At 35.4% G+C, this 12,643-nt stretch overlaps 1 pseudogene; it reads left to right on the forward strand.

Annotated features, from left to right (window-relative positions):
- On the forward strand, positions 1 to 11,292 carry LOC147409859 (uncharacterized; annotated as a pseudogene).
- The last annotated feature ends 1,351 nt before the right edge of the window (positions 11,293 to 12,643 follow it).

Consider the following 12,643-nt stretch of genomic DNA (forward strand, 5'->3'; position numbering starts at 1 on the left):
CTCTCTCTTCAATCGGACATTTGGGTTTTTCTTATTTTTGTTCATCTTCAATTGGGCTCTCTCAATTGTCTTTAATTTCCCAAATTCAACGGCAATGTCAGAAGGTTATACAATCAATCTCTACCTCGATCCTGCCATAGAAAACCAAGTCTTGAAGGCCTAGAACGTCTTTGCTCGCCGTCAGATCAGTACCCAACTCATGAAATCGAATCTCGACCGCACATCACTCTCATCTCTAACCTCTTTCTTGACCTTTCAAAGCTCCAAAACGTGATCAAAACCTTTGCTTCCAAACAAGAACCTTTGTCACTAACTTTCTCCACAATTGGTAGCTTTCCCAATAAAGGAAACATTTTCTTTCTCTCCCTGAGACCTTCCTTGTCGCTTTTTCAGTTTCAATCCCAATTGTGTGATTTACTCAAAAATAAAAGTGTTGAAATTGGCGAAGAGTACTGCCCCGACTCATGGGTTCCTCATTGTTCGGTTGCATAAAAAGTCCCGAGGAATCGAATGGCTGATGAAAGTGCCCTCGATCCGCAGGATGTGCAGATCCACTTTTGACCCTTGAAGTTTGGGAGTCGCCACCTAGTTATTATGGTTTAGGAACCAAACTGACTCTAAAACGGATAATAAACTAATCTACTACTGAAAATCTGAATCCGGGGATCATGTTACATGGTTGGAAGGTGTTAGGCACCAACCCCGTCCGGCCAATGCCGGTCTCTACTTATCCCAAATAAAACTACATTGGTAATGACAAAACTAGATTAAAAAATAAGGAAAAATCTTACCTTCGATCTGCAAAAGTGTTATTCCCTCAGATTTAGTGAAAATGGCTCCTTGTACCGTACTCCTTACTTCGTTCTGTGTCCGGATCTGATTTCTGATCTCCGAGGTAAGGTATCTCCTTCTTGGATCTGGGTGCTTCGAATTTGTTGTGGATTTTTGGGGTGTTTTTGAGAGGTTCGTAGGTGTTTTTCAGCCTGAAATCGAAGTAGGGGTGTTAGGTAAGGAGTTGGAGTTTCAAAATTAGGGTTTTGGCGGTGTTGTGGAGGCTTCTTCACCTACTTTTTCTAGGGTTTTTTCTTTTATACGAAAATAGGGTGTGGAGGCTCCTATTTATAAAGTTTTTTAGGAGAATTAGAGTTTGATTAGGGTTTCTTTTAGGGTTTCAATTAGGGTTTAGACTTTGGTTTCATGAGATTCACTTAGTCTTTAGGGTTTTAATTTAGGGTTTTGACTTTAGTCTTATGAGATTGACTTGATTAGTTTAGATTAGGGTTTTAATTTAGGGTTTTGACTTTAGTCTTATGAGATTGACTTCAATACTTGACTTTAGTCTTACTTAATTGACTTTAATTTTGACTTTAGTCTTATTTGATTGACTTTAATATCTTGACTTTAGTCTTGCTTGATTGAATTTAAATTTTTGGAGAACCCCCCTCTATTATATCTTTAATTCTTTGGACCCCCAAATGGAGGGGTGCTTAAAGAAATATCTTGTGAACCATCAACAATTTTGCCTGAAAGCCTGATTGATCGATTTTTTGGTTAAAATTTTAAAATTAATTTTATTAATGTTTCACTTTACATTATTTAATGATTTATTTATTAATTTCAAAAATTTTAATTATTAAAATTGTGAAATTACCATTTTGTCCTCGAAGAGGGTTTTTTACGTTTTAAGTCGTTTTTCAATGTTCTAGGATGTTTTGAAATCAGTTTTTCGTAGGAAATTCAATGGGAATGTTGGTTTTTGTCATTTATGAAATTTTTTTGTGTGAAATGATCATGAATTTTATGAGGGGTATTTTCGTAATTTTGTCAAATTTTGTGAAAATTGGCGAAGTGATTTATTTAGTTTTGATTTGTTGTTTTATGTGTTTGAATAGGTTTTCCTAAGCGTAACGTAGGTTCTAGGGTTGTTTTGATGTTAGGGGTATTTTGGTAATTTGGTCATTTTTAGTGATTTCTATCGTGAAACTTCTTTTTGGTTTGCAAGATGATGATTTCTATGTTTCTATGGTCGTATTTTCCTAGCGTAGCGTGGTTTCTTAAGTTTTGTCAGTTCGAGATACCTCATCTGAATTTCTGAAACATATCTGGTAACAAAATAAAGCATTGGAATGAACATCCATCATTGGGAACCGTTGCGATCGGGTTAACGAGTTGATTAATCAGGCGAGTGCAAAAATGGGGTGTCTACAGATGCCCCTCTTTGGCAGAGGGTTGAAGCAAACTAGATAGCAAATCTATTTTGGTAGATAGTGTGATATTCGAGTGCCAAAGCTAGTGACAGATCATTTTGCAGCCTGATTTAGCAATTCGTCGGGGTGTTCGGATCCTTGAGGGTAAAACTCTCCCCGAACTAGAAAAATGTCAGGTCCTTGAGCGCGAGCTCTCACTGGCAGTGTCAGATCCTTGAATTTTAGAAAATTCTCCTTGACTGATGTAACAACTGTGCAAGTGTGTGGACTCAAAATCTGAGATAGATTTCAAAGAGTTTGAGTTGGAAATGAATCAAAATTGAACATGAAGTGAATATAAACTGAGCATAATTCCAAGAAAACCCTTGGCGGCATTTGAGCATAATTCTGAGAAAACCCTCGACGGTAACTGAGCATAATTTCGAGAAAACCCTCGGCGGCATCTGAGCATAATTCCAAGAAAACCTTTGGCGGCGTCTGAGCATAGTTCCGAGAAAACCCTCGGCGACATCTGAGCATAATTCCAAGAAAACCCTTGGCGACATCTGAGCATAATTCCCAGAAAACCCTTGGCGGCATCTGAGCATAGTTCCGAGAAAACCCTCGGCGGCATCTGAGCATAATTCGGAGAAAACCCTTGGCGGTATCTGAGCATAATTCAAAGAAAACCCTTGGCTGTATCTAAGCATAATTCCAAGAAAACCCTTGGCAACATCTGAGCATAATTCCAAGAAAACCCTTGGCGGTATCTGAGCATAGTTCCGAGAAAACCCTTGGTGGCATCTGAGCATAGTTCCGAGAAAACCCTCGGCGACATCTGAGCATAATTCCAAAAAAACCCTTGGCGTCATCTGAGCATAGTTCCGAGAAAACCCTTGGCGGTATCTGAGCATAATTCCAAGAAAACCCTTGGCGGCATCTGAGCATAATTCCAAGAAAGCCCTTGGCGGCATCTGAGCATAGTTCCGAGAAAACCCTCGGTGATATCTGAGCATAATTTCAAGAAAACCCTTAGCTGCATCTGAGCATAATTCCAAGAAAACCCTTGGCGGCATCTGAGCATAGTTCCGAGAAAACCCTTGGCGGTATCTGAGCATAGTTCTGAGAAAACCCTCAGCGATATCTGAGCATAATTCAAAGAAAACCCTTGGCCACATCTGAGCATAATTCCAAGAAAACCCTTGGCGACATCTGAGCATAGTTCCAAGAAAACCCTCAGCGGCATCTGGCTGGGTAAAACTGATAATGAAGGAATAAATCTGAGAAAGAACGATTGAAAATGAAATCTGGAAAAGAGGGGTTGAATCTGGGAATGAATAGATCTGGGACAGAATGAATGCCTTATCTCCTATGTGAGATCCAAAATGCATGTATTTGAACCTCAAGGTTTTATCCAAAAGTTTTATGAATTTAAAACTTGAGTTTTTATTCTTTTGAACCTCAAGGGTTTTTCAAAAAATTGTTATCAAGAGGATAACCTTAAGTTTGGGGTTCCCATTATCTTTTAGGATTAACATTGCTCAAAAATAAAATGTCCTTAGTTTGACAATAAACATGGTATTGAAGATAATTGAATGCATTATTAAAAAATGTCCCTAGTATAAGGGGGGAAAATTACATATTTAGAGAAAAAAGAAAATGCCCCTTGTATGAAGGTTTGAAATATTTGATTACCACAAGCGCAATAAAGACTCAACTTTTAATTTTGATTAATTTTATTGAAGGTTTTGAGTCAGACTCAAGAGAACAAAATTATTTCCATTTGAGACACATCATAGAATTCACCCTTACCTGCCTTGGTTCACTTGGGAAAGTAAGAATTTTCAGATCGATCGTAAACAAGATACTTGTGGCTTCTGAGTCTATGCCTGGTTTAAGCTAAGTATTGAACTTGAATATTCGGACTTCTGATGTTTCAGCTCGGACTGCCCTCATCTTGGGATTTTCTTCTATTTTTCTTTGTTGCTCTAACTTTTGCCTAGATCGCCTTTTCAGGTTTTCAATCTATCGAGCTTGCTCTAGCTTTTGTCTAGATCGCCTTTTCAGGTTTTCGATCTAGTGAGCATTTTTTTTTTACTCTGATTGTTGCAAAAGTTGTCCTTTCAGATTTTCAACCTTGCGAGCTTGCCTTAATTTTTGCCTAAGTCGTCCTTTTTGGGTTTTCAACTTAGCAGGCTTCATCATTTTTTAATCTTTTTCTTCTCCTCTGAACTTCTAGAGTTACTGTCTGATCATGCTTTGCTATCTTCCTTGACTTTTCGTATGGTACTTAGGAGGACTTTTATAAGTAAGCTTAGGACTAGGTATAAAAAGAAAGGAATTTTGAGGTTCAAAAACCCAAATGCCCCTTGTGTGGTATTTCATTTAAAATTTTTTCTTGAATTTTCTTCCCCATTTTGGATGATATTTCTTTTTCTTTTTAATTTTTTTCTTTTTAGATTTTTTCTTTGTCGGGGAATCTATTCTTTTATTTTGATGTGGTCGGGCCTGAAGTAACTTCTCAGGTTGCCTACGTACACCAGATTTTTGGGATCAGACCAAAATGTAGTTTAAATTTTTTCCTCCCCTGAGTTAGGTAATCAGGCTAAGAAGGCATATTTTTTCTCTTTTTGAACAGGCTGCGAAGTGGTTGAGAAAGGAGATAATGAACTAGGTAGTAGAAAAATTGATTCGGCCAAAAATGACCTCCTTAAATGTAGTACTGTTTGATTTGGTCAAGGTTGATTGGTTCTGGTAATTCGATTCCATCATAATTTTGAAGTCTGACAGCTTTTCTTGGTAATATTTCCTTGATGATGTACGGACCTCCCTAATTTGGTTTGAACTTCCCTTTAGGGTCAAAGATAGGTGCCCGATTCTCTTTGAAGACTAAATCCCCGACTTGTAAATGACGGGCCTTGATCGTTTTGTCAAATGCACGGGCAACTCTTCTTTGATAAGTTTGCACGTGATACAAAACTCTCAGTCATTTTTCTTCGATCAAATTCAATTCTTCATACCGCTGGCGAACCCAATCTGTTTTTGACAATTGACTTTCCAACAAAACTCTAAGAGATGGAATTTCAATTTCAACTGGCAAGACCGCTTCCATGCCATACACTAAGGAGTAGGGAGTAGCTCCAGTAGAGGATCGAATTGAAGTTTGATATGCCCATAGTGCAAATGAAAAATTTTCAGACTAATCTCGATGTGATTGACACATTTTCTTGATGATTGTTTTAAGATATTTTATTGGCTATTTCAACCTTTCCATTAATCTGAGAATAGTAGAGAGATAATGTGATGTCGAATCTCGAACTTTGAACACAGAGTGATACCCTAAGCTTTAATGTACGACCCATTATCATAGATTAATACTACTTCAACTGTTTCATTAGTTTGAGAATGATAATCTATTTTGGGAGCTTTACCATTTTGAGAAATGTAGTAATAATACATTTTGTAACATCTTCCTTGATCTCATTTTCTTAAGCCAGTATCTATCCTGTGTTAGACAACACCCAAGCTTGCACTTAACATATTCTCATAGGCCCACGTGAACAAGTCTTTTGAAATTTCTGAGAAAATTCATTATCCCCTTGTGTTCCTCTAGAGATAGGATGGTTTCTATTTGAATCTCTTTAGGAATTTATTTCTGTACCGAGGTCAATGACCTTTGCTTTCTTGAGCACGACTCTTATCTTCTTGTTCAGGAGAAAAATATATCCTTGAAGCTAGACTATTAGTTAATTCTTTAATGCGCTCGAGGTATTCAAAAATTTTATTTATCCAATCAAATTCAGAAGAGGCGACAGACACCTCTATAAACTCCATAAACTAACTCGATTCAATAGGAAAAGAGTAGACTCAATTTAAAGAAGACATGACCTTGCTGAAAAAAAGGACTCGAGCTAACCCAAATGACTCATGAAAACTCAAGACAACTACCCACAACGGGCTTGATTAGGACTGAGGACTGAGACATTGCTTACAACCAACAGGATTGAGGCACGGTGATCTTCAAGGAACAACTGTGCGATATTGAGAAATTCTGAGGTTATTTCTAACTGTTGACTTGGTACTGACGTTTGTTCTAACTGATCGGACTCCTAGTTAGACGATAGACGATTGAGCTTAGGTACAATGATAACCCTTAATCCTCTTTGAAGGTGAATTTAACAAATTTCAATGTCACCCCCTTGATAATATTTTAAATGAACCCTGAGATTTTATTGAATTTTGTGCACCAATTCATTAAACAATTCATCCATTCAATGATTATTTAGAAGGAAAATAATTTTATTGTACTCTTGAAAATAATGTTTTTATTGAATAATAATTTTCACAATTCTGATTATTTTTTGCAATCATTTTCTTTTTAGAAAAACATATTTGATAATTTTATAAGGTCCATGCAAAAAATAGATTTTTGGTAAAAAACATATTTCAAAATTTGTCCATGGAAAAATAGATCTTTTGTAAATTATTTTTCTTTTCTTTTGGAAAACTTTTTCTTCAGAAAAATATTTTTTCTCTAAAATGTAGTTTTTTATTTGAAAATCATTTTCTCATGGAAAATCTTATTCTTATGAAAAATATTTTCTGGAAAACACTTTTTCTTAGAAAATATTTTTTTAGAGAACAACACTTTTTTTGGAAAACATTTTTTTAAAGAATACTTCTTTTGGAAAACACCTTTTCTGGAAAATACTTTCCCTTTGTAAACCATTTTTCCTTTTTGAAAGTTTGATTTCTATTTTGATTTAAATGGCCCGACCCATAATGATCGTTGGATCCAAATGGACTGGGTCGAGTTTAAAATGGATTTTTTTATTGGGTTGATGTACCCAATGATACTATAATTTCAAATCAGGTTAAACAACAAAAAATTTATCCTTGAGGACAAACACGCACATTCCTGATCTCGTCATTCATATACATTCATCCCATCATTCACATGCATTCTGATCTTATCATTCACATACATTGATCTCATCATTCACATGCGTTCTGATCTCATCATTCACAAGGTTCCATTCAATAAACAACCCGGGAACACCCACGATAAGTTCGAGTCGTGACCTACAAGGAAGGTTTCTAGACTCTAAGCTTACTACGTGCAATGCATTTTTATCTGGCCACCCTTGCCCAAGCACACCTATATACCTTTTGATACGTAGTGACTTGGTTTGATATACCGTATGGGTGATAATCTAAAACCTCAACTCACTTCTCTGAAGCGAAAAATAGCCAGCTTGATCTCCAGTTGAGAGGTGGCGCACAATGCTGAGCAAAGGGCCCACTTAAATACCTCTTGTTTAGAATAGACGTAGTCTATCCCCCTCGTACAGTAGGGTACAGCGGGGCAAGATCTCGCTTAGACACTGGTTTTGACCAAGAAGTGCAATTGATATACTTAGATTATCTTTTACATACCTATGGGTACGAGTCAAGAGTTGTAGCTTTCATAAATGGTTTGGCATCCCACGAGGGGACCGACCACGTACTAGTACTACGTTGGCAATCGGGACATGTGACTGTGTGGCTCACAATAGGTCAAAGGCTCAGATCGCTCCAGCCTGGGTGCATCAATATATCTCTCAGAATCACCTGATCAGACGGTATTGATGCCCCAGTTTGATATACCCTAAGGTATGTGACTGGAGTTGTGATTTTCATGAATGACGTCGCATCTCCGAGGAGACCAGGCCATGCACTAGTGCCACGTTGGCTATATAGGACGTGTAAGTGTGCAAAACAGTAAAGGTGCATGTGGTGTGTGCAAAGCAGGGTGAGGTGTGCCCAGGACTTTTTCAAACAAGTGGGCCCATAATCTATATCAAACCATTAAAATATGGATATTAGAAAATGTGATCATACAACATAAATATCCAAAGCATTAAAATCAAGATTAAAGCATGCACATCCAAATATATATGAATCAAAATCATGAAAAATCAATTAATGATCATAGCATTTTTATAATTTTTAAGGTCCAATCAATGATCACTTTTGGGTGATCCAAAATAAATCGAGATTCTAATAGATGTTACATTGATGATAGAATGATAATTGTTGAGATGAGGAGCGATGAACCATTATTTTTTTTAAATTATAAAAACAAACTAGAAACACAACCCAAAAGAAAATCAAAGAGAAAGATCCTAGTGCCAAATGAGTTTGCTCTCAGGAACATTAACTGTGTTAACACTAGATAAATTTGAATTTTCTGTGAATTAGAAAAATACAATCTGAACTTGCATCGATGATATCTAAAGCTCCCGATAACGAAATTGAGTGAATTCAGATTCTAAATTCATCTACTCGATGGGATCTACATTTTATTAATAGGTGCCCAGACATAATTCTAAATAGAATATTCTGTAAAAACGTTTTAACATTGCAGTCCCAATCTTCATTCAGCAGAAATTCCAGATTTACATATTGAACCTGCATCGATGATATCCAAGGCTCCTGATAACGAAATCGAGCGAATTCAGATTCTAAATTAATCTACTCGATGAGATCTAAATTTTATTAAGAGGTTCTCAGACTTAATTATTACTAGAATATTCTGTAAAAACGTTTTAACATTATTGTTCCAATTTTCATTCAACAGAAATTCCAGATTTACAGATTGAACTTGCATCGATGATATCTAATGCTCTCAATAACGAAATTGAGTGAATTCAAGTTCTAAATTAATCTACTCGATAAGATCTACATTTTATTAAAGGTGCCCAGACATAATTCTTATTAGAACGTTCTATAAAAACCTTTTAACGTTGTTGTCCCAATCTTCATTCAGTAATAATTCCAGATTTACATATTGAACTTGCATCGATGATATCTTAGGCTCCCGATAGCGAAATCGAGTGAATTCAGGTTCTAAATTAATCTACTCGATGGGATCTACATTTTATTAATAGGTGCCCAGACTTAATTCTCACTAAAATATTCTATAAAAATATTTTAACATTGCTATCCCAACCTTCATCATTCCATCATTTTCATCTGTCAATTTGAATGTCTCATTATTTAGGGGTCATCAAAAAGTGAGCCTTAATTGGAGAAAAAAATAATACCAAAAATCATCCACAATCTAGCCACAAAAATAAATATACAAATAAATAAATAAAATAAGTCAAACTAAATATAAAAAAAACTAGGTCATCCTGACAATGTTCCCATACTTGGGGTTTTTCAAGTCTGATCCTCAATAGTCCCCAATAGAGTCGCCACTGAAAGCGCCCTCGATCCGCAGGGTGTGCAGATCCACTTTTGACCCTTGAAGTTTGGGAGTCACCAACTAGTTATTATGGTCTAGGAACCAAACTGACTCTAAAATGGATAATAAACTAATCTACTACAGAAAATCTAAATCCGGGGATCATGTTACTGGGTTGAAAGGTGTTAGGCACCAACCCCGCTTGCCCAATGCCGACCTCTACTCATCCCAAATAAAACTACATTGGTAATGACAAAATTAGATTAAAAAATAACGAAAAAATCTTACCTTCGATCTGCAAAAGTACTATTCCCTCAGATTTGGTGAAAACGGCTCTTTATACCGTACTCCTTACTTCGTTCTGTCTCCGGATTTGATTTCTGATCTCCGAGGTAAGGTATCTCCTTCTTGGATCTGGGTGCTTCGAATTTGTTGTAGATTTTTGGGGTGTTTTTGAGAGGTTCCTAGGTGTTTTTTAGCCTGAAATCGAAGTAGGGGTGTTAGGTAAGGAGTTGGGGCTTCAAAATTAGGATTTTGACGGTGTTGTGGAGGCTTCTTCACCTACTTTTTCTAGGGTTTTTTCTTTTATATGAAAATAGGGTGTGGAGGCTCCTATTTATAAAGTTTTTTAGGAGAATTAGGATTTGATTAGGGTTTCTTTTAGGGTTTCAATTAGGGTTTAGACTTTGGTCTCATGAGATTGACTTAGTCTTTAGGGTTTTAATTTAGGATTTTGACTTTAGTCTTATGAGATTGACTTGATTAGTTTAAATTAGGGTTTTGACTTTAGTCTTATGAGATTGACTTGATTAGTTTAGATTAGGATTTTGATTTAGGGTTTTGACTTTAGTTTTATGAGATTGACTTTAATACTTGACTTTAGTCTTACTTAATTGACTTTAATTTTGACTTTAGTCTTATTTGATTGACTTGAATATCTTGACTTTAGTCTTGCTTGATTGACTTTAAATTTTTGGAGAACCCCCCTCTATTATATCTTTAATTCTTTGGACCCCCAAATTGAGGGGTCCTTAAAGAAATATCTTGCGAACCATCAACAATTTTGCCTGAAAGCCTGATTGATCGATTTTTTGGTTAAAATTTTAAAATTAATTTTATTAATATTTCACTTTATATTATTTAATGATTTATTTATTAATTTTAAAAATTTTAATTATTAAAATTGTGAAATTACCGTTTTGCCCTCGGAGAGGATTTTTTACATTTTAAGTCATTTTTCAATGTTCTAGGATGTTTTGGAATCAATTTTTCGTAGGAAATTCAATGGGAATGTTGATTTTTGTCATTTATGAACATTTTTTGTGTGAAATGATCATGAATTTTATGAGGGGTATTTTCGTAATTTTGTCAAATTTTGTGAAAATTGGCGAAGTGATTTATTTAGTTTTGATTTGTTGTTTTATGTGTTTGAATGGGTTTTCCTAAGCGTAACGTAGGTTCTAGGGTTGTTTTGAAAATAGGGGTATTTTGGTAATTTGGTCATTTTTAGTGATTTTTATCGTGAAACTTCTTTTTGGTTTGCAAGATGATGATTTCTATGTTTCTGGGGTCGTATTTTCCTAGCGTAGCATGATTTCTTAAGTTTTGTGAGTTCGAGATACCTTATCCGGATTTCTGAAACATATCTAGTAACAAAATAAAGCATTGGAATGAACATCCATCATTGGGAACCGTTGCGATCGGGTTGACGAGTTGATTAATCAGGCGAGTGCAAAAATGGGGTGTCTACAGCTGAGGCTTTTTGTATTTTACGGGATTTGAAGTTGATCGTTTCTAGGTATGCGATGGATATTGGTTTGGTGGAGTTCTGTTCATGAGCTCTTCTCATTTTCTCTTGAAAATGTGTCAGAAATATGAGGTTCAAGCCCAAATAAAGAAAGTTATTAAATACAAGGTTACTTGCTGGAATTTGGTAATATAGCCTTTTAATGGGTCTCATGAACTGATAGGATGATCTTTCTACTCAAAAATATATTTGACTTGGTAATTTAGGCCTTATTTTCTTTTGTGTAAATTTTTAAGAGTTTTTTTTCTTTCTGTTTTGTTTTTCGTAGTGAGAACTTTTTTTTTGAGTGGATAGATTTAGTGAGGACTTCATTTTTCCTGTAACAAACATTGTTCGTCTAAAGATATATGCACTAGAGCGCCTTAAAAAAAAGTTGTGTGTTGGCTGTGTGCTGGCAGCTACATTTCAAAGAAAAAAGAAGGTTGTGTATTGGCAGCATCATAAAAAAAAAGATTTACTTGGTCAACCTCTCAATTGCATTTGTATTACAAAAACTCCTTTACTTGGCGAGTTTGTTATAAATAAATCTTGGGTGGACCAACAAATCTCTTAAAAATAAACTTTGGGAGGTCCCACAATCTTTTTAAAAGTATTAATGAGTTCAGATTTGCTACTTATCAACAAATCTGGGTTAAGGCCCTCATTTTTTCAAAAAGAAGATGAGTCATGTACAGTATCGTGGGTCCCACTCCTTGATTAGTTAATTAATTAAATCATTTCCTTTTATGGCATTGAATGTTCAGGTTAACTTCAATAATTTTGTATGATTTCTTTCTTACTAAGGGTGTTGAGCATGCCATGAGGAAGAAATATTAAGAGTTTTTCTTAAAGATTTGGAAAAAAAATTTCATTTTGAATTTTAATTTTAAACTTCGAATTGCGATAGTTGTCCATTTTCAAAATCTTAGGTCTAAGCTTGAAAAAAGAGGAATTTGTTGTCGAATTTTATTTTATTTTTCAATCCAATGCTTTTTACAGGAAACGTAGAAGGTTGTGGAATTGATGTGCCGATGTGATGGTCCACGTGAACTTAATAACCCTTAATAAGGTTTCAAATCTTATTTAATTAGTTAAGATAGCCAGTGTTCTCACTCACGAATTTGTCGTGTAGCAAATTTCATAAAGTAAGGGAATGTTGTATTAAAAATTCAACAAGAAAGTTTGCCAAGTATGTCTCTTAAAAAAAAAAAAGGAGGAGTTTTCTTGTACCTCAATGATTGATCGATGGTTGATACTATTTTGTGTTATTCTGATTGATTGATCACCTTGGTCTTTTTTTTGCACTATCTTGATTGATTGCTTGTATGATATGCCTATGATATGCATGCCTTAATCTTGATTTTGATTGCTTTGGATATTTATGCTTTATGATCATATTTTTTTTAATATCCATATGTTGATGGTTTGATCTGGCCCATGGGC

The sequence above is a fragment of the Akebia trifoliata genome, chromosome 2, assembly GCF_017979445.1.
Source record: "Akebia trifoliata isolate Shusen 1 chromosome 2, ASM1797944v1, whole genome shotgun sequence".
Lineage (NCBI taxonomy): Eukaryota > Viridiplantae > Streptophyta > Magnoliopsida > Ranunculales > Lardizabalaceae > Akebia > Akebia trifoliata.